Genomic DNA, 27,877 nt, shown 5'->3' with positions numbered 1-27,877 from the left:
AAATACATTCACATTGTGAGGTACTGGGAGTGAAGACTTCAACACACAAACTTTGGAGAAAATATTCAACCCCTAACACAGAGCTTCCTCATAGCATGGTGGCTGGTCTCAGGATTCTAAGACAGCAAGAGTGGAAGCTGCAAGATCTCTTGAGGCTTAGACTCCAAGACTCTGAAAACACCCATTCTACCACATTCCATTAATCAAAGTAAGTCACAAAACCAGCCCAGACTTGTAGAATGGGGAAAGAGACCCCATGCCTTAATGGGAAGATTAGCAGAATATTATAGCCATGTTTTCAATCTTCTATGGAGTCTTATCCTTTTTTACAATTAACTCTATGAATGTAGGCTAATCATAGACGCATAGATTCTCAGAATTGGAAGGGACTAAGGCCAACCTTATTTCCACTAATGCATATATTTCCTCTGCCCCTTTCTTATTCCCATGCTCCCCTTCTCTGTCCATTCTATGGGCTATTCCCACATGAACTCATCAAGCCTCTGTGTCTGAGCTTATGCTGTAACCTCTGCCTCGAAAGTCCATTTCCCCTTCCCTTATTTCCATCTTTTTTAAAAATTTCCATCTTTTTATTGAAGGATAGTCTTTATATAGGAAAGTGCGCACATATGTGTACTGCTTGACGAGTTTCATAAACAAAACACATCCCTGTCATCAACATCCAAATCCAAAAGCATAACACTAACAGCACCCCAGAAGCACTCTCATGCCCTCTCCCAATCTTTACCCATACCCTCCCACACAACAAAGATAACAAGTGTTCTGACTTTAATAGCATATGTTAATTTTTTCATGTTTTTTTGCTTTATATAATGGTAACATACAATATGTAACCTTTTGTGTTTGACACCTTTTCCCCAAAATAGTATATGTGTGATTCATTTCTATTTTTGTTCATACTTGTAGGTTTTTTTTTTTTTTTTTAAAGAAAGCTCTAGGCCCAACGTGGAGCTTGAACCCGTGACTCCAAGATCAAAAGTTGCTTGCTCTTCCCACTGAGCCAGCCAGGCACCCCGATATACTTGTAAGTTATTTTCATTGTTGTATAGTATTCCACTATATGAGGCTGTGTTATACTTCATTTATCCATTCCACTACTGATGAACATTTAGGTAGTTTTCATTTGGGGCTCTAATAAATACTGCTGTTATTAATATCCTAGTACGTGTTTTCTGATGACCACAGATAAGTATTTTGTTAGATATTTATCTAGAACTTAGAACTAAGTTAGAACTAGATACTATCTGATATTCCAAAGTGTTTTTACCAATTTATACTTCTGCAAATAGTGTGAAAGAGTTTTAGTTATTCCAGATCATTGTTCACCTCCATCCTGTAAGATTTTAACCCAGTTTACACTTCTTTTGTTGCCTAACTCCTATTCGTTTTTTTAAAACCCAGCTTAGGAGTCACCTTCTCTAAGAAGCCTGACCAACATCCTGGACTAGAAGTCGTTCTCTGGGCCGACAGTCACCATCATCTGTAGTTAGTCTGTTTCTATGTTTTAAGAAACATATGTTTCTAGTTGTTTGTTTCTTTCTTTATTTATTTGAGAGAGAAGGAAAGAGAGAATGAGTAGAAGTAGGGGGAAGGGCAGAGAGAGAGGAAGAAGCAGACTCCCTACTGAGCCCATTGTGGGACTTGACCCCAAGACCCTGAGATCATGACCTAGGCCACAGGCAGATGCTTAACCAACTGAGCCACCCAGGTGCCCCCTGTACCCTAGTTTTTAGAAGCTATCTGTTTAGAGTTGTTGAGGTTAGTGTGAAGAATGACCAATAGGCCCATGTTTGAACTGTAACACGTCTTTGGTGAGCAACTTACCAAAATCTATTATTATGTACACTCAGTATATATACATAGTATATCAATTCGTACATTCTTTTATCTAATAATTTCTTTTAATTATTTTAAATTACTCTTTAATTACTTTAATTACTCCAAATTACTTTTATACGTACACAAAGATACATGTTCAAGTACAGTTGCAGTATTGTTTGTTTTGTTTGTTTAAAAGATTTTATCTATTTATTTGTCAGAGAGAGAGAAAGAGAGAGAGAGAGAGACCCCAGAAGCAGCAGGCAGAGAGAGAAGCAGGCTCCCTCCCTGCTGAGCAAGGAGCCGGATGCAGGACTAGGTCCCAAGACCCTGGGACCATGACCTGAGCTGAAGGCAGATGCTTAACCAACTGAGCCCCCCAGGCATCCCACAATATTGTTTTTAATAGTGAAAAATTGAAAGCAACTAACCAACCATATTTTCAATATGGAAATAGTTAATGTAATGCCAAGCCCTGGTTTGTTTGTTTGTTTGTTTGGTTGGTTGGTTGGTTTAAAGGAGGTTGAAATAGGTACATGTGTATGGGCTTAGGAAGATCCAAAGTATATTAGAAAAAAAAAAAGCAAACACCCCAGCAAGTCACAGAACAATATGAAAGCCTCTTCAGGCACAGTATTGGGGAACAGTTCCCAGAAGAAGGGGGTGTTGTGTTGATAACCAGACCTGCTACCATCTTGTTTGGACAAATTACAGCATTTGCTATTATGTTTATGCCTCCTTCTGAAAACTCTTTCAGTTTCTTTACCTATAATATGAGACTAATAATAACATCTATCTTCAAGAGTTGGATGAGGAGTTAATATAAGTGAAGCTTCTAGAACAGTCACAGGAAATTGGTCTAGGGGTGGTCAGCTGACCCAACTTGACCGATTACAGTCCTTCCCAGGAAAATTTGACATTGAAATTGAAAGACCAGCCCCTCTTTGAGAACCTGGACCATGATCTGTAAAGAACAAAATATTTTGGCAGCCATGTTTCCTCTATCTGGAGTAGAGAAGAAGAGGGAACTGGCATGCAGGGAGAAAATGAAGCATTTATCTCTATAATCTATTTTTTGCTTCAACCAGCTTAAGCTGATTTTCTGCCATAATCCTCACCAATACAATCAATGCAAATGCTCTACTATAACGACTTTTCTAAAATTTTTTAAAATATTTTATTTATTTATTTGACAGAGATCACAAGTAGGCAGAGAGGCAGGCAGAGAGAGATGGGGGAGAAGCAGGCCTCCTGCTGAGCAGAGAGCCCAGGACCCTGAGATCATGACCTGAGCTGAAGGCAGAGGCTTAACCCACTGAGCCACCCAGGCGCCCTTCTATAACCATTTTTATTTGATGCAAATTACTTGTACACATTGGAAAATTGGAGAACAATATCAGTAAGCAAATAAGTTGTGCAGTGTCATTCAGACCTTTCCCAGCATGTTAATGTTTTGACGTGATCAGTAATAACCTTCCTCACAATTAAAGAGAAAGTTTTAGCAATCAATGAAGACTTAAAAACAAAAATTAAAGTGAATTTTAAAAAGCTGAAAATCCTTTTATTATAGTCTTTTTATAGTCTTTATTATAGTCTTTTATTATAAATATAAATGCCTTCCTTTATAAGTGCTTTCCTTTAGGAGGCAAGTGGCTAGTTTATTGGCTTCAAGAACTGCTGTATTTTCTACTGAACTATCTAGAAAAGCTCCAAGTGCTGATAAAGGAGCTACAAAGAGATTTTCACATGTTTCCCTCAGGATGCCTTACCAGGCCTTCCTGAGCCTCCTTGCTTCCTCTCCAGCTTCATAACTATATCTCTTGAGACTCTGCTTTCTGCAAAAGAAGCAAGCTGAATTTATTGCTCAATATTCCCCCTGCTAAAATGCAGTTCCCTTTCCAGGTTGCCTGGCTAATTTTTACTTAGCTTACCGCCCCAGTCTTCCCCTGGGGGGATATCCCAATCCCTAGTCTAGTCTCACCTTCACACTGCTGTGTGCTTTCGTAGCAACTGCTTTTCCCCTACCAGCATCCCACATTATTGTAATGACTTGTTTATTATCTGTCTTCCTCACTAGACTCTCAGCTTTATGAAGGCAAAGAGAGGGTCCGTCTCATTCACCAGCAACATGCTCCAGCAGCTAGTACAGTGCCTAGTGTACACAAAGCGCTCATTAAATATTTATTGAATAAAATAGAACATTAGAAATCTCTATTTTCTATATTGTCTACAAATAACTTTTCAAATATATTTCTTTTTTTTAAGATATTATTTTTAAGTAATCTCTAAACCCAACATGGAGCTTGAACTTACAACCCTGAGATCAAGAGTCACATGCTCTACCAACTGAGCCAGCCAGGTGCCCCCTCAATTATATTTCTTTTGAAAAGTTAAGTGGAAATCTATCAGAGTAATAAATTTTCATTTTAGGAGATTTGGAAAATGTGGAAAATTGTAAAGAAGAATGACAATGTTTCCTATAATCTCACCATTCAGATATAAATATTTTTGGTGGTTTTCCTTTGTGCCTATATATGCATGCGTTTAAGTTTTTTTTATTTTGTTATTTTTTAAAAGATTTTTAAAATTTATTCAACAGAGAGACAGTGAGAGACAGAACACAAGCAGGGGGAGCAGGAGGAGGGAGAAGCAGGCTCCCCACCGGGCTCAATCAGTTGCTTATTTCGATGCTCAAGTTTCCCAGATTCGAAAATGAGAGCGCATGTGAGTGAGCCCTTGTGCTCTGTTGACATGTCTCTTCATTCTCTGAGCATTTCTCTGCCCTCTGGCACAGCCCCAGAGTCAACTCTTTCCTGCTCCAAATCCATTTCAGACTATTTTTCCAAGGAGCTCTGGTTCCTTTTGGTAGAGGATGGTATTCAGAAGCCAAAATCTAAGCACTAGAAGTACTACTACTTTTGGTGTGTTGCTAATCTCACATATATTCATGAATAAAAGTAGGGAATATTATATATTTTAAATTATATATCACATTTCATAATTGTAAATAAATATAGATGTACATTGCTACCTCTATAGATAGAAAAACCATGAAAACATCTAGGGCTGGGGCGCCTGGGTGGCTCAGTGGGTTAAAGCCTCTGCCTTCGGCTCAGGTCATGATCCCAGGGTTCTGGGATCGAGCCCCGTATTGGGCTCTCTGCTCAGCAGGGAACCTGCTTCCTCTTCTTTCTCTGCCTGCCTCTCTGTCTACTTGTGATCTCTGTCTGTCAAATAAATAAAATCTTAAAAAAAAAAAATCTGGGGCTATCTTCAGGGACATCAGACCTGTAGTCACACAGGACTCTGCACTTAGAAGGACCCTGAGCTTGGTTTAATAAAAACTCGGCTCTCACCATCTTGAAAGTCTTCTATTTATTTGTTTATTTATTTATTTATTTATTTTTTAGACTTTTTTATTTAGTTTTAAAATTTTATTTATTTATTTTAAGTAATCGCTACACCCAATGTGGGGCTCAAACTCATGACCCCAAGTTCAAGAGTTGCATGCTCTACTGACTGAGAGGGCCAGGTGCCCTGAGGATTCCTTTTTCTCTCCATCCCTGCCAACATTTTTCAGTTCTTGTCTTTTTGATTCTAGCCATTCTGACAGATGTGTGGTGATATCTCATTGGGTGGTTTTGATTTGTATTTCCCTGATGATCAGTGATGTTGAGCATCTTTTCATGTGTCTGTTGGCTATCAATATGCCTTCTTGGGAAAAAATGTTTATTCAGGTCTTCTGCCCATTTTTTTTTAAGATTTTATTTGTTTATTTGACAGAGAGAGAGATCACAAGTAGACAGAGAGACAGGCAGAGAGAAGAGAGAGGGAGAAAGCAGGCTCCCTGATGTGCAGAGAGCCCGATGCGGGGCTTAATCCCAGGACCCTGAGATCATGACCTGAGTTGAAGGTAGAGGCTTAAGCCCCTCAGCCATGTAGGCAGCCCTCCTCTGCTCATTTTTAATCAGATTATTATTATTACTACTATTTGGTGTTGAGTTATGTAAGTTCTTTACCATTTTTATTAACCCCTTATCAGGTATGTCATTTGCAAATATCCTCTGCCACTCAAAAGGTTGTCTTTTAGTTTTGTTGGTGGTTTCTTTTCCTATGACAAAGCTTTTATTTTGGTGTAGTTGGTATGGTCCTAATAGTTTATTTTTGCTTTTGTTTCCTTTGCCTGAGGAGACACATCCACAACTGTGTTGCTAAGCCTACCCATCTTGAAATTCTTAATTTTCAACAGAGGACCCCCACATTTCCATTTTGCATAGGGCCTCCTAAATGAAGTAGTCTGTTCTGAATATACTAAGAACTTCCATTAGAAGGCAAGCTTTCTTTAAGCTCCTTCCCTTTCCACAACAGGTAAGTCCATTCTCTGCTAATAAAAAACCTGGTTGATTTTCTGACTAAATTTATTTCTTTAATCATGCCTCTTGTATGCAATAGATCTTCCATGAGCGCTGCTGCTTCCTCCCTTATGTGGATACTCTCCTCGTGACCTTTAGACTCTGTCACCTCAAACTGGGTCACCCTTCCACACCGTTGTTCACCTTATTCTATTCGGGTCCTGACAGTTCATGCAAGACTGTTGCTCCACAGAAATGCTGTCCTTACCCCACCTGAACTCTGACATACCCCCTCCCCACTGGCTGGCTGTTCTCCTAACATTTTCCTTCTACTTTGCCTGGCTCTGACAGCCCATCCTGAGTCACCTCTCTAGCACCATAGTGCTTAAACAAACAAAAATGGATATAGCCCAAATTAGACTAGAAAATATGAGTATATTACAAGAGTCAGTAGTGTTTCCTGATTTTTTTTAATTTTAATCATGTATCAGTGTATGTGTACAGGCACACATCGGCATGTATGTGTGTATATAACTGGATTGTAACATAAAATACATTTTTTTACTATTAAGTAGAACAGAATTCAAAAACCATATATATGCATTATGATCTCAATGTTGCTTTATTTTTTTATTTTTATTTTATTTATTTATTTTTTTTAGATTTTATTATTTATTCGACAGACAGAGATCACAAGTAGGTAGAGAGGCAGGCAGAGAGAGAGGAGGAAGCAGGCTCCCTGCTGAACAGAGAGCCTGATGTGGGGCTCGATCCCAGGACCCTGGGATCATGACCTGAGCGGAAGGCAGAGGCTTTAACCCACTGAGCCACCCAGGTGCCCCTATAAAATTCCCATTCTTTTTTTTTTTTTTAAGATTTTATTTATTTATTTGACAGAGAGAGATCACAAATAGGCAGAGAAGCAGGCAGAGAGAAAGGGGGAAGCTGGCTCCCTGCGGAGCAGAAAGCCCAATGTGGGACTTGATCCCAGGACCCTGAGATCATGACCTGAGCTGAAGGCAGAGGCTTAACCCACTGAACCATCCAGGTGCCCCAATTTTTTAAAAAGTACCACACACTTGTGATGCCTGGGTGGCTCAGTCATTAAGCCCCTGCCTTTGGCTCAGGCCTGTGGTCCCTGGGTCCTAGAATCAAGTCCCTGTATTGGGCTCTGCATGGTGGGAAACCTCCTTCTCCCTCTCACACTCCCCTTGCTTCTGTTCCCTCTTGCTGAGTCTCTCTCTGTTAAATAAATAAATAAAATCTTTAAAAAAAAAAAAAAAAAAGATCCCACACACATACACAAGGAGCAGGAACTATGTGAAGTGATGGATGTGTGTGTGTGTTTACGGATGTGTTAACTAACCTTATTGTAGTGATTGTTTCACAATATATACATAAAGGAAATTATCACTTTTAACAATTGGGAGCAGAGTTAAAGGACAACTTTCACTTTTAAATCTATGTTCTATAATATTTTAATTCTTAGGATGGAGTAAGTTGCATACTATTTGCTGAAAAAAGTAAAAAATATGGGACACATTGGGACGCCTGGGTGGCTCAGTTGGTTAAGCAGCTGCCTTCGGCTCAGGTCATGATCCCAGCGTCCTGGGATCGAGTCCCACATCGGGCTCCTTGCTCAGCGGGGAGCCTGCTTCTCCCTCTGCCTCTGCCTGCCACTCTGTCTGCCTGTGCTCGCTCTCTCCCCCTCTCTCTCTCTGATAAATAAATAAAAAAAAAAACATCTTTAATTAAAAAAAAATATATATGGGACACCTAGGTGGCTCAGTTGATTAAGTATCTGCCTTTGGCTCAGGTCATGATCTCAGGGCCCTGGGAACAAGTCCCACATTGGGCTCCCTGCTTAGTGGGGAGTCTGCTTCTCCCTCTCACTCTTCCTTTGTGCTCTCTCTCTCTCTCCCCCTCAAAAAATAAATAAAATCTTCAAAAAAAAAAAGATATAAGCAATTTTGAAAAAAGTAAATATATTCAGGATAATGGGATCCAGGTTTCTCACTATCAGAGAAGGATGTTACAGACATGGAAAGGGAGAAAACCAATGAATAAAATAAGAGATCCTAAGTCCATGCTGATATAAAACAATACATAAATAATTCAAAATTTGAAGTCACAAGTTATGTATATGTTTCAAGTTACCTCCCCTCAAAATATGTATTAATAGGTACTTATTAATGAAGAGACACTCTACAATGGAGAAAACTGACAGACACCAGACAGGTAATTGAAGTAAACAACATCATTGTGGGACTAATGAACATTGTGGCCCAGTCAATAGCTTGCAGGGAAAACATGGATCTTCCTACCAAAAATGAGTCATTGGAATCTAATCATTAGAAACCCCCAACTGAGGGGATGCCTGGGTGGCTCAGTTTGTTAAGCAGCTGCCTTCAGCTCAGGTCATGATCCCAGCGTCCTGGGATCGAGTCCCACCCACATCGGGCTCCTTGCTCAGCAGAGAGTTGGCTTCTCTCTCCACCTCTGCCTGCCACTCTGTCTGCCTGCGCTCACTCATGCTCTCTCTCTCTCTGACAAATTAAAAAAAAAAAAAAAAAAAAGAAACCCCCCAACTGAGAGTTGCATGGGTGGCTCAGTGGGTTAAAGCCTCTGCCTTCAGCTCAGGTTGTGATCCCAGGGTCCTGGAATCGAGCCCCGCATCGGGCTCTCTGCTCAGCACAAGCCTGCTTCCTCCTTTCTCTCTGCCTGCCTGTTTGCCTACTTGTGATCTCTTGTCTATCAAATAAATTAAAAAAAAAAAGAAGAAGAAAGAAAGAAACCCAAAACTGCAACCCACTGAAATCCCAAATGAGAGACATTCTACAAAATATCCTGAAATCTGCAAAAACGTATCATGAACTAAAAAAAAAAAAAAAAAAAAAGACTGGAGAACTATTTCAGAATAAAAGGTCTAAATACTAAAGAGACATTGCAATGTAAAGACAACATGTTATCCTGGTCAGATCTATTTATTATAAGGGATGCTCGGCAAAATTCGAATGTGATCTGAAGTAAAAGCTACCAGTATATGAGTGTTAATTAATTATGACTATATAGGTAAATGTTTATAGAAAATGCACACTAATATAGTACGGAATAAAGGCACATCAAATTGGCAACTCAGTCCCAGATGCCTCCCCACCCCCAAAACAAGATATATAGGTCTTTTAATATTCTCCTCATTGACTAATCTAGTAATCTTTTTTTTTTTTTAAGATTTTATTTATTTGTCAGAGAGAGAGAGGATGGGAGAGCAAGCACAGGCAGACAGAATGGCAGGCCGAGGCAGAGGGAGAAGCAGGCTCCATGCTGAGCAAGGAGCCTGATGTGGGACTCAATCCCAGGATGTTGGGATCATGTCCTGAGCCAAAGGCAGCTGCTTAACCAACCCAGGCGTCCCACTAATCTAGTAATCTTATTAAAAAAAGAAAGAAAGGAAGAAAGAAAGAAAGAAAGAAAGAAACAAGGTTACCTCAGAATGACTTATTTTTAATGAACACTGTATATCTGTCTGTTGCAGGGTTGTGGAGCTCAAAGGCCAAGAAAGAATTCTTGAGACATTGTACAGTGTAACTTGGTAAGTTTATTTAAGTAGCACAGGGACAGGACCCATGGGCAGAAAGGCTACACTTTTGCCTTATGAAGCTGGTGGGTATTCGCTTAGTGCTCAAGAGAGAAGGGACATGCAGGGATTGTTAAATCATAGAGGCGCTCTTAGAATTTCTACTTGTAAAACTACTTCTTCAAGATTTCTCTGGTGCTTATCATCCAGCTGGATATTAACTATCAGTGAAGTATACAGGCAGTCATGAGACCATTTAAGAATGTAGCAACCAGGGATACCTGGGTGGCCCAGTCAGTTAATCATTTGTCTGCCTTTGGCTCAGGTCATTATCCCAGGGTCTTGGGGTCGAGTCCTACATCATCGGGCTCCTTGATCCATGGGGAGACTGCTTCTCCCTCTGCCTGTCCGGCCTCCTGCTTGTGCTCTTCTCTCTCTTTCTCCCTCTGACAAATATGTAAGTAGGGGCGTCTGGGTGGCTCAGTCATTGGGCATCTGCCTTGGGCACTGGTCATGATCCCAGTGTCCTAGGATCCAGCCCCACATCAGGTTTCCTGCTCCAAAGGAACCTGCTTCTCCCTCTCCCACTTCTCCTGCTTGTATTCCTTCTCTCACAGTCTCTCTCTCTCTGTGTCAAATAAATAAACAAAATCTCTTAAAAAAAAAATCTTAAAAAAAATGTAGCAATGGGGGGTGCCTGGCTGGCTCAGCAGGAAGAGCATGTAATGCTTGATATTGAGGACATCAATCCAAGCCCTGGGTTGAGACTACTCAAAAAACAAAGTAAATTTTAAATTTTTTTTTTTAAGATTTTGTTTATTTATTTATTTGACAGACAGAGATCACAAGTAGGCAGAGAGGCAGGCAGAGAGAGAGGAGGAAGCAGGCTCTCTGCCAAGCAGAGAGCCCGACGTGGGGCTCGATCCCAGGACTCCGGGATCATGACCTGAGCCGAAGGCAGAGGCCTTAACCCACTGAGCCACCCAGGTGCCCCAAAACAAAGTAAATTTTAAAGAAAGAATGTAGCAACCAGCACATGTTTCTCCTTTATTGAAACCATGCTATGCAGGCTATAGGTCAACCTTCTGGGCTAAAGGTAAACATTTTTCTGTTTCTGTCTCTCATGTCTGTAGTGGTTATTGCATGTGTGTGTGTGCGTGCGTGAGTGTGTGTGTGCCTGGGCGTGCACACGTATTCTGACAAATTTTCTATTAATTAGCATTTGGTCAAGGACTGGTATTACAGTCTCAGAGGGATATATTTCTGAAAATTTCTCATTGCTAGTCTCATCACCATGTCTCTGATATTCTAGGGATTGCCGCTCATGCTCGAGCAAATCAGCCCTCCCAGTTTGCTGGGGATTGTCCCAGTTCTAGCACTGAAAATCCCACTTACTTGGAAACCCCTTGTGGGGACATGAAAAGTGTCAGTTGTTCCCCACTTTCTAGGGAAAGGTGCAAAAGCCATGTGGCAGCCCACAATAATAGAGGCTGAAAGCATTGGGTACCTAATGACTTGGACACAAATTATCCACCTTCTGTAGTCCCTGGATGCTGTTTTTCCCCTGAGGCTGATGTTGACAATCTTTTTTTTTTTTTTTTTTTTTTTTTTAAGATTTTATTTATTTATTTGACAGAGAGAGTTCACAGTAGACAGAGAGGCAGGCAGAGAGAGAGAGAGAAGCAGGCTCCCTGCTGAGCAGAGATCCCGATGCGGGACTCGATCCCAGGATCCTGAGATCATGACCCGAGCCGAAGGCAGCGGCTTAACCCACTGAGCCACCCAGGCGCCCTGATGTTGACAATCTTGATTAGCCACATTCACAGTAACAGATCATCCATTGTTGCCTGACCCCTCGTGTTGTAATTACAATGAAAAATTTACATGCTTTGTGTAACAATCTGGTTTTGGTTTTGCCTCTGCTTTAACAATAGTTAAATAGTGCTTTGTATCAAGATGGAGCACATTTAATTTTTTACACTGTGAATATTGTGACCATGCTTTCTAAGAGTTGAGTAATGAAAAACAATTGTAGTACCTACGGGAGCAAGACCTACACATGGCTGAAAAAGAAAGCTCCCCAACGGCTTTAATGAGAGGTGGGTAGGAGGGCCCATATCATAGGATTAAGGAGGTAAATAACCAAAACAGGGTGTACTGCACTATCTGCAGAGAAGAATTTGAGGATTGAACCTGGAGAAAAGCAAGGGAAAGTGCTGACTTTGACCATCTCACAAATTCAGGATAAGAAAGGCAAGTACTTCTATAACAATAAAAGGTTTTCATCTCCTCAAAAGACACCCTGGCTCATGTAATAGTTGCTGTTTAATGAGCTTGGGTGTGCCAAACTAACTTGGGATGAACATAGCTATTGTATCTTTCCTTGATTGTTTTATGAAACTGGATAAAGTTATATTTCTTAATTCAGAGCAACTAAACATCTTGTTGGGGCACCTGGGTGGCTCCGTTGGTTAAGCATCTGCCTTTAGCTCCCATTGTGATCCCAGGGTCCTGGAATCAAGCTCCAGGTTGGGCTTCCTGCTCAGGGAGGAGCCTGCTTTTCCTTCACCACCCTGCTTGTTACTTCTCTCTCTCTCTCTCTCTCAAATAAATAAATAAAATCTTTTAAAAAATATATCTTATTGGCAAACAGAAGGAAAATTTTTGATGACAGATACTTGGCCCCTTAGAATGTAGAGTGATTCTGACAGGCCCTACCAACAACCGTGCTTTCTGCAGTGTACTAAGGGATGCCTGAATCACAGAAACAACAAAACAGTCTCCCTAGCCCTTAGGCATTTGGATTTTTAAAAAGGAGTTTCAAAAGATCTTCCTGATTTGGCTGAAGATTTTACTGAAGCAGCATAATACATAAAATAAAAGATTGCTTATATCTTGTCTAAATGCAAACAACACTTTGGTCATCTACCTGTACATTCAGTAGACAGTGTTAAGCGTACATGCTAGGAAACTCCATTCGGTTTATAAACTTCTTACCGAAGAAAATGAAAAGAAGTTCACCTGTTAAAAATCCTGCATTGCATACCTTGTACGCAACACTGCTTTTAAAGACGTGATTTGTTTACCTGTGTTCCTGAAGATTTTACAAAAAAGTATCTGGTGACTCTTTTTTTTTTTTTTTTTTTTTTTAGATTTTATTTATTTATTTGACAGACAGAGATCCCAAGTAGGCAGAGAGGCAGGCAGAGAGAGAGGAGGAAGCAGGCTCCCTGCTGAGCAGAGAGCCCGATTCAAGGCTCGATCCCAGGACCCTGGGATCATAATCTAGGCTGAAGGCAGAGGCTTTAACCCACTGAGCCACCCAGGCGCCCCATATCTGGTGACTCTTAAGCTTCCTTCAAACATGCAGAAGCACTTAATGAGATATCTAACTTTATAGAAATGTAAAGAGGTAATATCCTTGAAACATATGCCTTCAAGGTGACTATCATTGTCTGCCATAAAAAAGATGTTGGCCCACTATAACATCAGATTTTCAAAATGTGGGACAAGAAGAATGGTCTCCTCTACTTTGCAAATACATTGAGGATGGGAATGGAGAAAGGGATTATAGTAAAATAGAGATTTGTATCCTGTTTCTCCAAAACTGTTGATTTGTAAACAGGGCATAAGAGGCCTTAAAAAAAAAAAAAAGATAAATTGACCACCCTGAGTCATTCACTGTAATGTGTAAGTTGCAAAAACAACAAAAAAATCACACAGTAGGAAAAAAAAAGACAACTTGTTTTGGGGAATAAGACTCCTTCAACAAATTTTTTTTTTGTAAGATTTTATTTATTTATTTGACAGAGAGAAATCACAAGTAGATGGAGAGGCAGGCAGAGAGAGAGGAAGGGAAGCAGGCTCCCCGCTGAGCAGAGAGCCCGACGCGGGGGGGTCGATCCCAGGACCCTGAGATCATGACCTGAGCCGAAGGCAGCAGCTTAACCCACTGAGCCACCCAGGCACCCCAAGACTCCTTCAGAATGACAAGAAGAGTCACCATTGGAAAAAGAGAGCCAAGTCAAATAAGACTGTCAATATCACTAGTAAAACTGTAACGGATTTGGAATTGGACTTTAATTCCTCAAGTTCAAATTTAATAATTTCCTTAATTAATACAATTGACATAATAACATATATTAATATATACAACTCTCATATTGAAATATAGAATGAAGATAATGATAAGGAAATAAGTGCTATAATCCTAAAAAGTTGATGAGTTAGACAGCAAAGAAAAAGGGACTGTGGAATGCTAATAACTCATTTTCTTTTTTGGGGCAGAAGGAGAGAGAATCTTTTTTTTTTTAAGATTTTATTTATTTATTTGACAGAGAGAGACAGAGAGGGAGAGATCACAAGTAGGCAGAGAGGCAGGCAGAGATAGAGGGGGAAGCAGGCTCCCCGCTGAGCAGAGAGCCCGACGTGGGGCTCTATCGAGATCATGACATGAGCTGAAGGCAGAGGCCCAACCACTGAGTTGCCCAGGTGCCCCAGAGGAGAGAGAATCTTAAACAGGGTTCCACACCCACTGTGGAACCGTCATGGGGCATGATCTTTGACTCAGAAATCATCACCGGAGCCCAAAAACCAAGAATGGGTGTTAACCCGCTGAGGTACCCAGGTACCCCATCATTTTATTTTTCTGACACAATTACAGATATAAAATGAGAATCATTTAAATTTTTTCCAACATGTTAATTACCTTAATTATGGTAATTATTTTATAATGTATATGCATGTCAAAACATCATGCTGTAGGGCATCTGCGTGGCGCAGTTGGTTAAGCAGCCGACTCTTGGTTTTGGCCCAGTTCACGATCTCAGGGTTGTGAGATCAAGCCCCAAGTCAGGCTTAGAGCTCAGCTTGAAGTCTGCTCTCTCCCTCTCCTTCTGCCACTGCCCCCCCACCCTGCCCCACTCATCCACACTCATATGCGTGCTCTAAGTAAAGAAATAAAATCTTTTAAAAAAACCCATCATGTCGTATGCCTTAACTATATATAATTTTTATTTGTTAATTGTATCTCAACAAAGCTGGAAAAAAATGATGCATAATTGGCATATAGTGCTAAGGTGATGTGGAACTGTAAGACCTTTAGGTATTAGTTTCAATGAGACTCAGTTTCTTGCACTATAAAATGAGATAGGTTAGATAACTTGAATATATATATATATATATATATATATATATATAATTGGAAAGTTTAACTATAATCCTGACTATCAGTACCAAAAAGTACGCCCTTTTATTTATTTATTTATTTGTTTATTTTTTATTTTTATTACTTTTTAAATTTATTTATTTTTTAAGATTTTGTTTATTGGGGAGCACCTAGGTGGCTCAGTGGGTTAAGCCTCTGTCTTCAGCTCAGGTCATGATCTCAGGGTCCTGGGCTCTCTGCTCAGCGGGGAGACTGCTTCCCCCTCTCTCTCTCCCTCTCTGCCTGCCTCTCTGCCTACTTGTGGTTTCTCTCTGTCAAATAAATAAAATACTACAAAAAAAGAAAAAGAATTGCAGATAAAGAAAGAAATATATACATATGCAAACATATGTATGTATATGAAATAAGTTGATCAGAAATATATTAAGTGGGAGTAAGTGGGAAACTGTAATTAAGAACACAAAGGAGTGCCTAGTGGCTCAGTTGGTAAAGCATGTGACTCTCTGGATCTTTGGGTGATGAAGTTAAGCCCCACAATGGGCAAAGCACTTGCTTAAAAAAAAAATCCTTTTTAAAAAATAGGTTTTATTTATCTATTTGACAGGCAGAGAGGCAAGCAGAGAGAGAGAGGGGGAAGCAGGCTCCCTGCTGAGCAGAGAGCCCAGAGGCAAAGGATTAACCCACTGAGCCACCCAGGTGTCCCCCATTTTTTTTTTAAATTGAAAAAAAAAAAAGAAAAAAAGGGATATCTGGGTGGCTCAGTGGGTTAAGCCCCTACCTTTGGCTTAGGTCATGATCTCAGGACACTGGGATCAAGCCCTGCACTGGGCTCCCTTTTCAGCGAGAAGCTTGCTTCTACCTCTGCCGGCTGCTCCCCCTGCTTGTGCTCTCTCTCCCTCTGACAAATAAATAAAATCTTAAAAAAAAAGTTTTTTTTAAATGAAAAGAATATAAAGATTAACTAGTAAGTAGAAAATTCTTCCTGAGGAGAAAGAGCATTATAAATTATAACTTTTTTTTTTAAATATTTTATTTATTTATTTGACGGAGAGAGAGATCACAATTAGGCAGAGAGGCAGACAGAGGGGGAAGGGGAAGCAGGCTCCCTGCTGAGCAGAGAGCCTGATGCGGGACTCAATCAATCCTAGGACCCTGAGATCATGACCTGAGCTGAAGGCAGCAGCTTAACCCACTGAGCCACCCAGGCGCCCATAAGTTATAACTTTCTAAGAAATTGTTTTACCACAATTTTAACAAAAATCCTTGATATAAAATAAACACCTATTTTTAATATTTTCTATCAATTGAAGAGCACATATGTGTATAATTTTTAAGTACACACACACACACGCACGCACACATATCGAGGGAAAGAGGGAGTATGATATGGCTTATATTCAGTTTGGCTCTCTAAAAAGTTGGTCACCCTGTACTGGGCATTCATTCACTAAATATTTATTAAGTTCTTACTATGTGCCAGAGGCTGTGTCAGGGACTAAGGAGTAAGGTTACAGCTGTAAAAAGGTGAACAAAACTCCCTTCTCAAGAAGACCATATAGTTTAATGGGTACTCAGTTGAGATAACAGATATTATAATGTACTGTGTGGTAAGTGTTAAGGCAGGGGAAATGATCTAAGAGCACAGAGGCAGGTCAAGGAAGACCTCCCCTAGGATGGGAAACTGGAGGATGAATATGAGTCAGCCAGGGGAAGCTGGCGGTTGGGGAAAGGACACAAGGAAACATCCTTCAGGCCCTAAATAAGGCCAGTGAGATCATGGCACAAGTGGGGAGCTATGAAACTTTCTATCATGTTTTTTAACCCAGCATCAGCAAATAATTGTGTTTTCTGTGTGCCCTATGAGAAATACAAAGGGCAGCCAATAATTACAGAGTGATTACAATATGGTGGGAATGTATGAGATAAAGTGAAATTTTAGTGGAGGAACATCACAGCACAGGAAATGTCACAATTATTGAGATACAAATTCAGTTTACATTGAAGGGTGCCTGGGTGGCTCAGTCAGTTAAGCGTCTGACTTCGGCTTAGGTGATAATCTCAGGGTCCTGGGATCGACTCCAGCATTAGGCTCCCCGCTCAGCAGTGAACTGGCCTCTTCCTCTACCTCTCCCCTTCCTTGTGTGCACTTTCTCTCTCTCTCTAATAAAATCTTTTTTAAAAAATTCAGTTAACATTGTAAATTACTTAGGTCAATGCTTTCACATTCCAATTTGTTTATTTTGAACAATCTCGCCCTCCCCACCTAGATTCGCCAGCTACTAACACCTTACCATACCTGCTTCCTCTCTCTCCATATGTGTACACACACTTTCCTTTTGCCAAAACAGCTGAAGGTAGGTTGCCCACATCCTCCTACATTAGTCTTAAATATGTTATCCTGAATCTCCTAAGAACAGAAACATTCTCCAATACAAGCACAATGCCCTAACTACACCTAAGAAAATCAACACAAACTCAATCACAACAACCAACACACAGAGTGAACACTCTAAGTTCCCCAACTGTCCCCAAAATGTCCCTTCCTTAATCGTTCCACCTACCTATTACATTTAAAAAGTTCTAATTGGGGCACCTGGGTGGCTCAGTCGGTTAAGCTTCTGACTTAATCTCAGCTCAGGTCTTGATCTCAGGGTGGTAAATTCAAACCCTGCATTGGGCACCACGTTGGGCTTGGAGCCCACTTAAAAAGAACAAAGTTTTTCTGTATCTGTGATGTACTTTTGTTCCTAGAAAGTGAACATAACCTCTGTAGATCTGTTTCCTTCCCTATATGATTAGCTATACATTAATGTTTATTCTATCTGGTCTTATTGGATCTATGATTTATGACAGGATCTGTGAGGAAAACATTTGGAAAATGTTTCAGAATAGGCTTCCACATCACAAATAGCCTCTAGGTGTCCTCCTTGGATAGAGGAAACCTGTAGCTTACTGCTACAGAGGACTATCCCAGAGCAGTCACGGCCTGAAGAAATAACCTTTTTCTCTTGTCAGTGTAGGTCAGAGAGTCTCACAAATGTCTCAGCACAAAAATAAACTCACTTCATCCGGTTCTCCAAACATTTGGCATGCTTGACCTGGGTAACGAAGTGAGAGTGTGAGGATAATAAAGTGACAGAACAAAAATAAACCAGGTTAAGTAGTGACCGACTTGTTTTCCCTACTTCTGTGCTTTTTTAAAAGGAACTTTTTTATTGCTGGGTATTGTGCCCTGTGAGACTCCTCAGTTAAATGGATAGAGAAATAGACTAGAATGAGCCTAAGTAAGAAGGCCCAGGGGAGGGCTCCTGGCTGGCTCAGCTGGAAGAGCTTGAGACGCTTGTTCTTGGGGTCATGAGTTCGAGCCCCACATTTGGTGTAGAGATTACTTAAAAATACAGTCAAATAGGGGCACCTGGGTGGCTTAGTTGGTTAAGCATCTGCCTTCTGCTCAGGTTACGATCTCAGGGTCCTTGCATAGAGCCCACGGGCTATAAGCTCAGTAGGGAGTCTGCATCTCCCTCTCCCTCTGCCCCTCCCACCCCCCTTACACAGGCATGAGTGCACTCTCTCTCTCAAATGAATAAGTAAAATAAAATAAAGTCTTTTAAAAAAAAAAAAGAGGGAGCCATAGAGAAGATGTCTGTCAGGAGTGGTTCAGGAGGAGAGGAGAAGGGACCAAGAAAGGGTGGGAACTTCTGAAAAAGAAAGAAAAAAGGACTTGCGACCTTTCACCCTCTCCTTCCCTCTTTCTCTCAAAACCAAGGCACTGTAGGTTGCCCACTTCTATTCTTTGGAAGAACAGCAGCAGTGAGAAAATGGCCAACATTTCCATGTATGATTCAGAGAAATGCGTTCCCCACCATTGGAATAAACTCCTTGCCCAGTAGGGTAGGCAAATAATGCCCCTCTCCCCGGAGATAGTCAGGCCATAGTTTCTGGAACCTGTGACTATATTACCTCACAAGGTAAAGAGGATTTTGCAGGTGTGATTAAATTAAGTGTGCCGAGATGGGGAAATTTTCCTTGGCTATCCAGATCAGCCCCAAATCAACACAAAGTTCTTGTCAGGGAGTGGCAGGAGAGTCAGAGATGTGCTCATGGAAGCAGATGTTGGAAAAATGAGGGTCTACAAGCCAAAGAATTCAGGCAGCCTCTAGAAGATGGAAGAGGCCAGAACAGATTCTCAGCCAAAGCCTCTAGAATTGGTTTCAGCAGCCACAGGAAGCTAATAGGCCCAATGCAGGGTTGCACAAAATCCTTCAGGCCGACTCACAGTCACACTTAAAGCAAAAACTCCTGGTTCACAGGAAACCCAGTCCAAGCCCAGCCTGATGTGGGGGGTGGGGGGGTGGGGGTAGGGAGCAGGGGATGGGCAGAGTTCTCAAGGAGGCCAACTCCTCCACAGGCAGGGGAAAGGAGTCTCCCACATCTGTAATAATGCTAAAAATTCATACATTTTTAATCCTGCACCAGGTATGTTCTAAGAGGTTCTGCCTGTTACAACACTGAATTCTCACTGCAGATGAGGAAAGTGAAGCCCAGAGAAAGCAAATTCTCTGCGCCCCTGAACGCCTGCTTTATTTTTCTCCTTAACACTTAACTTTATCCTGGGATCTCTGGAAAACAGTCAGAGGGAATGATTAAGTGGCCATGCTTTCCCTCAGAGAAGGAAGTCAGGGCAGCCATCCGCAGAAGAAGGGAAAGTGAAAATGTGAGGAAATGTGAAGTAATGCAGGACGACTGACGTCTCACTTCTTGCTCTGGAGACTTAGTGGGTCTCCAGATCAGCCAGCTGGGCCGTCATGAAGGGACGTGAGTTGGTTGTCCGGCCCTGGAGACCTGATAGATGATCCTTTTTTCCTACATCGTCTCTCTTGGGAAAAAATATCCTTAAATATCACTTCCTCTTTTTCTTTTTTTGGTTGCTCTCAGGGTTCTGGAATTCTCCTGTTCTTTCTGCTCTGTAACTTCCAGGGTCCTTGGAGAAAGGAGGAGACTCCGACAAGGAGATCACAGGTCACACGGGGTCAGTACTTGTTTATTTCATTTCTGTTGGCTGAGGAAGCACACACATTTTTTTTTTTAATATTTAATTTATTTATTTGAGAGAGACAGAGATAGTGAGAGAGAACATGAGCAGGAAGAAGGCAGAGAAGCAGACTTCCCGCTGAGCAGGGAGCCCAACCTGGGGATTGATCTCAGGACCCCGGGATTATGATCTGAACTGAAGGCAGACACTCAACCAGCTGAGCCACCCAGGGACCCCTGTCCCACATATTTTTCTTTTATGTTAATTATGTGCCCATAGTCAGTAATCAGAAGTGTTGTAAGGTTGTTTTTTTTTTTTTTTAATTTATTTTTTATTTTTTTAATTTTATTTATTTATTTATTTATTTGACAGACAGAGATCACAAGTAGGCAAGGAAGGCAGGTGGCAGAGAGAGAGGAGGAAGCAGGCTCCCCGCTGAGCAGGGAGCCCGATGCGGGGCTCGATCCGAGGACCCTGGGATCATGACCCGAGCCGAAGGCAGAGGCTTAACCCACTGAGCCACCCAGGCGCCCCATGTTGGTTTTTTTTTTTTTTTAATATTTTATTTATTTATTTGTCAGAGAGAGAGCACAAGTGGGGGGGACCAGCAGACGGAGAGGGAGAAGCAGGCTCCTGGCCTAATGCGGTACTGGATCAATCGCAGGACCCTGAGATCATGACCTGAGCCCAGGGCAGCTGCTCAAAGGCCAGAGCCACCAAGCACCCAGTATTACATTTTTAAGAATGGTTTTTTATTAACAATCTCCTTCTACTTAATTGTTATGCATAAACAATATTTTACGTTCTTTAGCTGTAAATGCCTTTATAAGTGTGGTATAAGCATGGAACAGAATTACAGGGTGTGAGAGAAGCCCTGGGGTCCCAGGGTGACTCCTGGCCTGATCTTCCTGTGGAAGTCCCCTCCTCCAGGCTCTCACACATCTAAATTATTAGGAATTTAGGGTTTTCTATTCTGCTTCTAAAAATGCCCACAAAATGGTATTTAATCCATGGTAGTGATTTGAATTTTTAGCTTTGTAATGTAGTAAGTATTGATACAGGGTTTATGAGTGCCAGGGAGTATTCAAACTATTTTACAAATATTAATTTGTTTAATCCTTGTAACAACCCTATAGGGTATGTACTATTATTATCATCCCTGTTTTGCAGATAAAGAAATGGAGGCCCAGAGAGATGAAATTACTTGCCCAAAGGTTATACAGCTAGTAAGTAACACAGCTGGGATTGGAACACAGCTTCTATGACTCAAGAGTCCATGGACTTGACCAGCTGGTAATGATGCTTGCCAGGCCAATAAAGAGCTCATCTTCAAATGGCATCATTTTTTTTTTTTTTTAAATAATGCAGAGGGATGCTTAGAATAACAAAGTCATAATGCAGGAATAAAACTGTGGGAGGTCACTTAATCCTCAAGTACTGGATGAATTCCATTGATTTACATGCATTTAAAAATTTTCTTTCCAAAATTGGTAAAATGTCATGTCACTGTCTACACGCCTGAGCATTAAGGTTCTTATTTAAAGTACAATTAATTGGAGTGCCTGGGTGGCTCAGTCAGTTAAGCATCTGCCTTTGGATCGGGTCATGATTCCGGGGTCCTGGGATCAAGCTCTGGGTCCTGGGATTGAGCTCTGGGTCCTGGGATCAAGCTCTGCATCGGGCTCCCTGTTCAGCAGGGACCCTGCTTTCTCCTTCTCCCTCTGCCCCTCCACCCTGCTTGTGTACACACTCTCTCTCTCTCAAATAAATAAATAAAATCTTTAAAAAATAAATTAAAAAAGTACATTTGATCCCCAAATCTGAAGCTGGCTCTGGGACCAGCCCCAGCTTTTTAATGAGCTTGAATCAGGAAGGATCTAGGACCTAGTCAGTGCTCTGTACTAGCTCACTAAGGGAAAGGGTTCCAGGGAAGTAGGAAGCAAGGGGCTAGGAATGAGTTGGTTGAGTTGTCATTTACCAGCCTGAATTCATCCCTTTACTGATGAAAATATTCCAAAGTCCCAAAGTAAAAGTTAAATTTACTTTCTATACAATCAAAGTAAAATAAATTACTTTGATCTCGATTTGTGTTTTAGAGAAAAAGAGGATAGGTAGCCTTTGGGACTGGATCAGTTTTAATTCTTATCCCCATCCCTTCTACACACATCTCTCACCTAGGCGATGGTCCTTTTTGTTTCTAGAACATCTAAGCATGACACAGAATTATCTTTTTCCTGGAGAAGGGATATCTGTATCCATTATTTACAGGATGTGAACAGTCATATTGATGAAGTTCTAGAACCTAGGTGAGGTTTGGTGGGCTGAGGTCCGGAGCCGATGACCAAGAAAGAATTCTTGAGACATCTTTGGTGCAAAATGGTGGTTTATTAAATCACGGGGACAGGACCCGTGGGCAGGAAGAGCTGCTGCCCCGGGTTGTGAGGGATGGCAGGTTATGTACCCTGCTGTTGGGGGAAGGTGAGGGGAAGGGAGGTTTCAGTGGAGTTTTCATATGCTAAAGAGGGCCTACAAGGTGCCAGGATGTTCCAGGCCTGCCGGAGGCCTTGCCCTTGCTGCTGGATCAATGTTGTCTTTAGACCAGCCATTAACATTAAGATCTTTGGGAGACTTTTTGGTGGGGTGTCACAATCCTGCTATCAATCGTCTTTGTTAGTGAGATTTAGAACATTTGTAAGCCAAGGGAGACTCCGGTCTAGCAGGATTGTGAGCTCTGCAAGTTAACTATTTGCTTATTGTTCATGGCAGTCAGGGCTGCCTGAGGGATGCTACACATATGGAGGGGAGCGGATGAAGGGGGGGGTGCAAGGCGCCAGCTTTTGCTTTGTCCTCAGCCAGCCTCCTGCTCCCTCATCATTCCCCCCTGAACTATTTTGACCCTTAAATCTTTAAGGTGGTTGAAGGTGGAAGGTCTCCTCTTCTGTAACTTCTTCCTGCTGAATAGGGGCGTAGAGCTGTCCCTACCTACTGGGGTCAATATTGATCAGTGGAGGAATGTATAGGGGAGTTACGAAAGGCAGAGGCAGCCGAATCCAGCGCTGACAGTGAAGGAGTGTCTTTGCGCGTGGTAAGGATCATCTGTCGTGGTGAAGTCATTGCAGCAATGGAGTCTCGGCACCAAGTAGAGAAACATGGAACAAAGCAACATATTAAAGTTAATAAGGCGATAAGAATGAAAAGGAGATTTGGCCATAGTCCTCCTTCAAACCAGGAACTTAACCATTCACTGAGAGAGAAGGATCTTGTAGATCCTTAATCTGGGCATTCATGTCTTTTATTAGTCCTGTGACATTTTTGTGATAGTCTGGAATGTACACACAACATTCTGTCTTGATAATTGCACATGTGCCACCCTGTGCTGCTGTCAGGACATCTAAGGCCATCCTTAGTATAGCAATAAGGAGGGTTTTGGAACTTAGGCCCATATTTGATTGGGGAGTTATGGCTTGATAGCAATCCCCTTTCCTTCCAAATTGCTCCATGGGCATGTAGTACCAGGAAAGCACATTTGGAGTCAGTATAAATGTTAATTCTTAGGCTTTGGCAATTGCAAAGTGCTAGTGAGCACTATGGCACACTTAGCTTATCTTATTTTTTTCTATGAAAACTACTGTCATCAGAAAACCAACTGTCATTTGCATTTTTAACAGGGGCATCTTAAATCTGGACAAATAGAGTAAGCAAGATCAATAACCTCTGAACATTTTTGCTCTAGAGAAAGGAGTACAGGTCAGGTTCAGGCATACAGGTAACTAGGTTTAAAGTCTGACAAATTTTACGTATTATTTCTGGCATATCTGTAAGTATAGTCCAATAGTTAATTAGTTGGCCTACATCATCCATTGGTGGCCTTTGGCTTTCTAAGACAAATCTGGACCTGATGTGACATCATTACAGTCAAGGACTGTCCCATAGTGAGCTTTGAGGCTCTTTTTATGAGGAAGGCTGTTCTAAGTTTCGCTAAAGCATCTGTTTGCAATTGCACCTCAACAGAGGTGACTTCTAGGATAAATATGACTAAGGGATGAAACCAATAAGAAGACCTTTGAATGGTCCAGCCTTAAAAATATCCTGATTACAGAGGATCATTGTCAAGTGGGAGAAAACTTGTCAAGAGATAAGGGGAGTCCCCCATGCATCATACAATCCACTCATAAAGAAAGTGGGGTCATCCATTATCTCCACAAGTCCATAGTTAATCCTATGGAGTGCGGTATGCTGGCTTTTAAACAATTTCATTATTCCAGTTGTTTCATCATGTGCCGTGGGGTCTGCTAATATCCCCACAAAATAATAAGATCAACTAAAGAAGCTATTGTCCATCTTCTCTGAAGTTTACCTCAAATTGTTTAGCTTAGGTAAACAAACATTTAAAGACAATCAAATCTAGAATTTAACATCCATAAAGGTGTTACTAAAACAATTTTCCTCTCTAAAATAACCCTCATTTACAGAGATAGCCAAATCAGGACTAATTCACTTGTGAAACAAGTCCAGTTTTAACAAACTTGGCCTATTTACATAAGCTCAGCAAGAACAGGGAGTGTGATCAATAGATCTTTTAGAATCTGCTTTGCTGGAACTTTGTATAAGGAATCTCTAGGTTGAACTTTTAGTAGCCTCTCCGGGCCAGAAGCCAAGCCACATACTTGCCATCAGGCATGCCTGCAATACCTGTTAATTTGGGCGAATGAGTCTCCGCACCTACCAAAGAGTGACATTCTTTACTCACCTGGTGAGGCTGCTGGGAACCCTGTAAGCAAGGTATCAATCAGGCCAACAGTCCCAAGGGGCTTTATGGCTCCAGGTTTCATAAAGTCAACCTTAGTTCCTTTAAAGCTGTCTGGTCATATCTGAGTCTATGCATGTCTTTCTCAAATATGACATTCCAGCCAAAGCCTTGGTAAAATAACCCATGTTTCCAATGGTGTCCTGTTAAAGGAGAACAGACTCTTATTGAACTTATGCAAATGACTGATTGCCATGGAAGAAAGAATACTTAACTGAGACCTTTTGGTTTCAGAGGGTTCAGATAGAGAGAAAAGGTGAATGCTTTGAGCACTTTTTTACAAATGAGCACTTTTACATCTCTGTAAAGTTACAGATAACTTAAGAAAAAGTATCCCTAGTCTGGAAGAGCAAACATTAGAGAGAACCAGCAATGTTTAAAGTAAGACAAAACATTAAGAGACACAACACTATAATCTTTTAGTTCATTTAGTCCCATGTTACTAATTCTGGTGAATGCGGCTTTAGTCCGTTTTGGAAATTCTTACCCATTTCAGTTTTAGGATTTTCAAGTATATCAAATATCTGTATTTGTCCTGAAAGTCCTTTACAGGAATCTCCTTGAAGATAATTTTACAAGAGAATTAAAACAATTATAAATGACAAAAATTCAGAATGGATATGGTTAGAGTTGATGAGGAGAGTTTATACAATTTAGCTGCAAGGAAATCAGGTTACAATTTCTGTGACACATAACATTTTCATAATTACAGTATCAAGCGATGATCTTTCAAAACATTAAAACTTTAGGAAGTGCGTAGAATCTCTAGAATAGTTATAGCATTTTCCCAAATGTAACCCAAGGTTTATCATTGGTTCAGTAGTACTTCATGAGCAACTTCACATACCAAGGAAAAGCCTGAGTTAAAGAGATTTACAACTTAAATCTTGTCAACATTTGCTAAAATCTTAGAAAGTTTTAAAGCACATGCCTAAATATAATTAGGGATGTTAAACACCTGATAAAACAAAGCATAGAAACTGGTTTTTCTGGGCAGGCAAAGAGAAAACCATTTACATTTTCTTAACAGCAGATCAATTGATCTAAGAAAACATTGTCCTTTTGAACAGAGACAATTTCAGTCTTGTACCAACGTACCTTAAAACCCATTCATTTCAATCTTAATCCATTCTTGACCATCGCTAAAATTCCTTTTCTGAAGATTTCCCTTCACAAACCTTCTACAACTTTCCTTTGCATTCAGGTTTTGTCCCAAGTCATTTCTTTCTAAACAACCATCTCATTTAGGACAAAATTACCTTCCCTTACCTTCCATTCCTTAAGTCTTCCTTACATATCTCCTACTTTCCTACATACAGAGTTTCCCTTTATTTCCATCAGTCTTAGTTACACTAAGCAGAACTTTGTATTCTTAGAAACACCTTTAGTTATTAACCAATTGTGAACTGCTACCAACAATTCTTTAGATGACAAATTTATGAAACCGTGCAAATTTATGAAAAGTGCAAAACACGTTTACCAACAGATTTAAATACCCTTTCGTTTCTTTGCAGTTAAGTCAAAAGCACAAACCTACATCCAGTAATTAACAACTTAGCATTTTATCCTGTTTGGTTAGGACCTAGATGTCCACAATTCAATTCCATTTGTCATCCAAGCAAACTTTCAGGTTACCAAAGACTTTGAAAGTTACTTCAGCAATTACATTAGAACTTTGAGATAGACATTTAACCACCAGTTTAGTCATTTCTTTGCTAACAAATTTTAATAACACAAGCTTATTTAACCTTCAGTAAACTTCCAAGTTTCACATTACTGCTGATAACTTAAAAGACACATCTTTCTTAATTAAACCAACAAACTTAACTTAGTTCCAATAGTGATTTACTTTCCACCTGGGCCCACTCCACTTTGAATGTTTACCTGAGACATGCGTGGGAAAATCTGGAGTGGGGGTGTTCTTCTTGCTCCTTGACAGTGAAGAGAGAAGGAGCCGTGGTGCATGATCTAGAAGCTAGTCATGCAGGCTGCACGCACCTTGGTGCAGAAACAGAAGGGGAAAACAGAGGAAACAAGGTGCTGCCACGAGGCAGAGAAGGGATTCCTGGTTTCAGAGCTCATAAGCCCCAACAGAGGAGCAGATGCCATGCTTTCCCACCAGCAAGGGGGGAGGGGTTAGGCAGTCCAAGTCAGGCCAGAGAACACAGGGAAACTTCCCCGAAACAAAGAGAGTTTCGGCAGCTGCTTGGGAATATTCCTTATAGTCTCTGTCTCGAGTTAGACCAACCCCAGTTGGCTCCAGTTATAGCCATTAACACGGGAAGTGAGTGAGGGAGAAGCCCCCACACCTATTAGGAGTAACAGAGAGAAATAAAGCCAGAATCCCCTTTGCTAGGGATGGCCCAGCAACCTGGGTTTACTAGAAGAAGGCTTATTTACGTAATTATCATTGAATATGTCAGGAGAAAGTTTACTAGCTGACTCATTTGGGCAAACACATTTCACAAAAGCCCCTTAGTCTAGGGTCCTGGTGTAGAGCAATGAAGGCCTAGGTATGAGCAATGCAGGCACCCTAGGTCCATTTGCCCTGTTTCCTGCAGAGATCTAACTGATAGATGCAGCGTTACAGGAGCTCAGTCCTTTCCTAAGTTTTGCAATCCAAATTATTTCCAGTGGGTTAAAAGGCACCCCAAGGTAGAGTCCTTGGGAACTGAAGAAGCCTACTGAGGCCATGCTTCCAGAAAAGTAATGAAGGTCCATTACCAAATCCCCCCTGACTCCTGGGTAGCGTCCCACGCAGGATATGTCAGAGGTTCCTGTGTGTCAAAAGCGACCTGAGGCGTCCCTCAAGATACGCTATTGATCACCATCCTGCCTTCCCTGGGAAGACATTCCTGCCATAAAAGGCCCTGGAGGGGTGCCGGCGTCCCTCCACTTCTCCATCGCATCCTAGGCTGCTGATGGGTGCCTGGTGAATGGACTAAAACGCTTGTGCCATGCTATCATATGTCCTGAAGACTGCATACTGTTTTGTCATATTAACCCATGGAAATACTAGAAAAGTTTGGCAAGGGGAAATTACCCAATTTCATAGCTTTAGGCGGTTTGCAGAAGACACTGATGAGAAACAGTAATGATTGAA

At 41.1% G+C, this 27,877-nt stretch overlaps 2 long non-coding RNA genes across 2 annotated transcripts in view; both read left to right on the top strand.

Moving 5' to 3' along the window:
- Positions 1–27,877, top strand: part of LOC309850341 — a 208,821-nt gene that overhangs the window by 55,855 nt on the left and 125,089 nt on the right. The gene's annotated exons all lie outside the window — the stretch shown is intronic.
- On the top strand, positions 929–21,301 carry LOC309850340. Its single transcript, XR_014304197.1, has 5 exons — positions 929–1,045; positions 8,374–8,429; positions 9,727–9,783; positions 19,913–19,964; positions 21,138–21,301. It is a non-coding gene; the product is annotated as an uncharacterized lncRNA (long non-coding RNA).

This window comes from Mustela nivalis (assembly GCF_964662115.1).
Source record: "Mustela nivalis genome assembly, chromosome: 16".
Taxonomy (NCBI): domain Eukaryota; kingdom Metazoa; phylum Chordata; class Mammalia; order Carnivora; family Mustelidae; genus Mustela; species Mustela nivalis.
The sequence above is the reverse complement of the archived record's forward strand: the minus strand, read 5'-3'. Positions and strand labels throughout refer to the sequence as shown.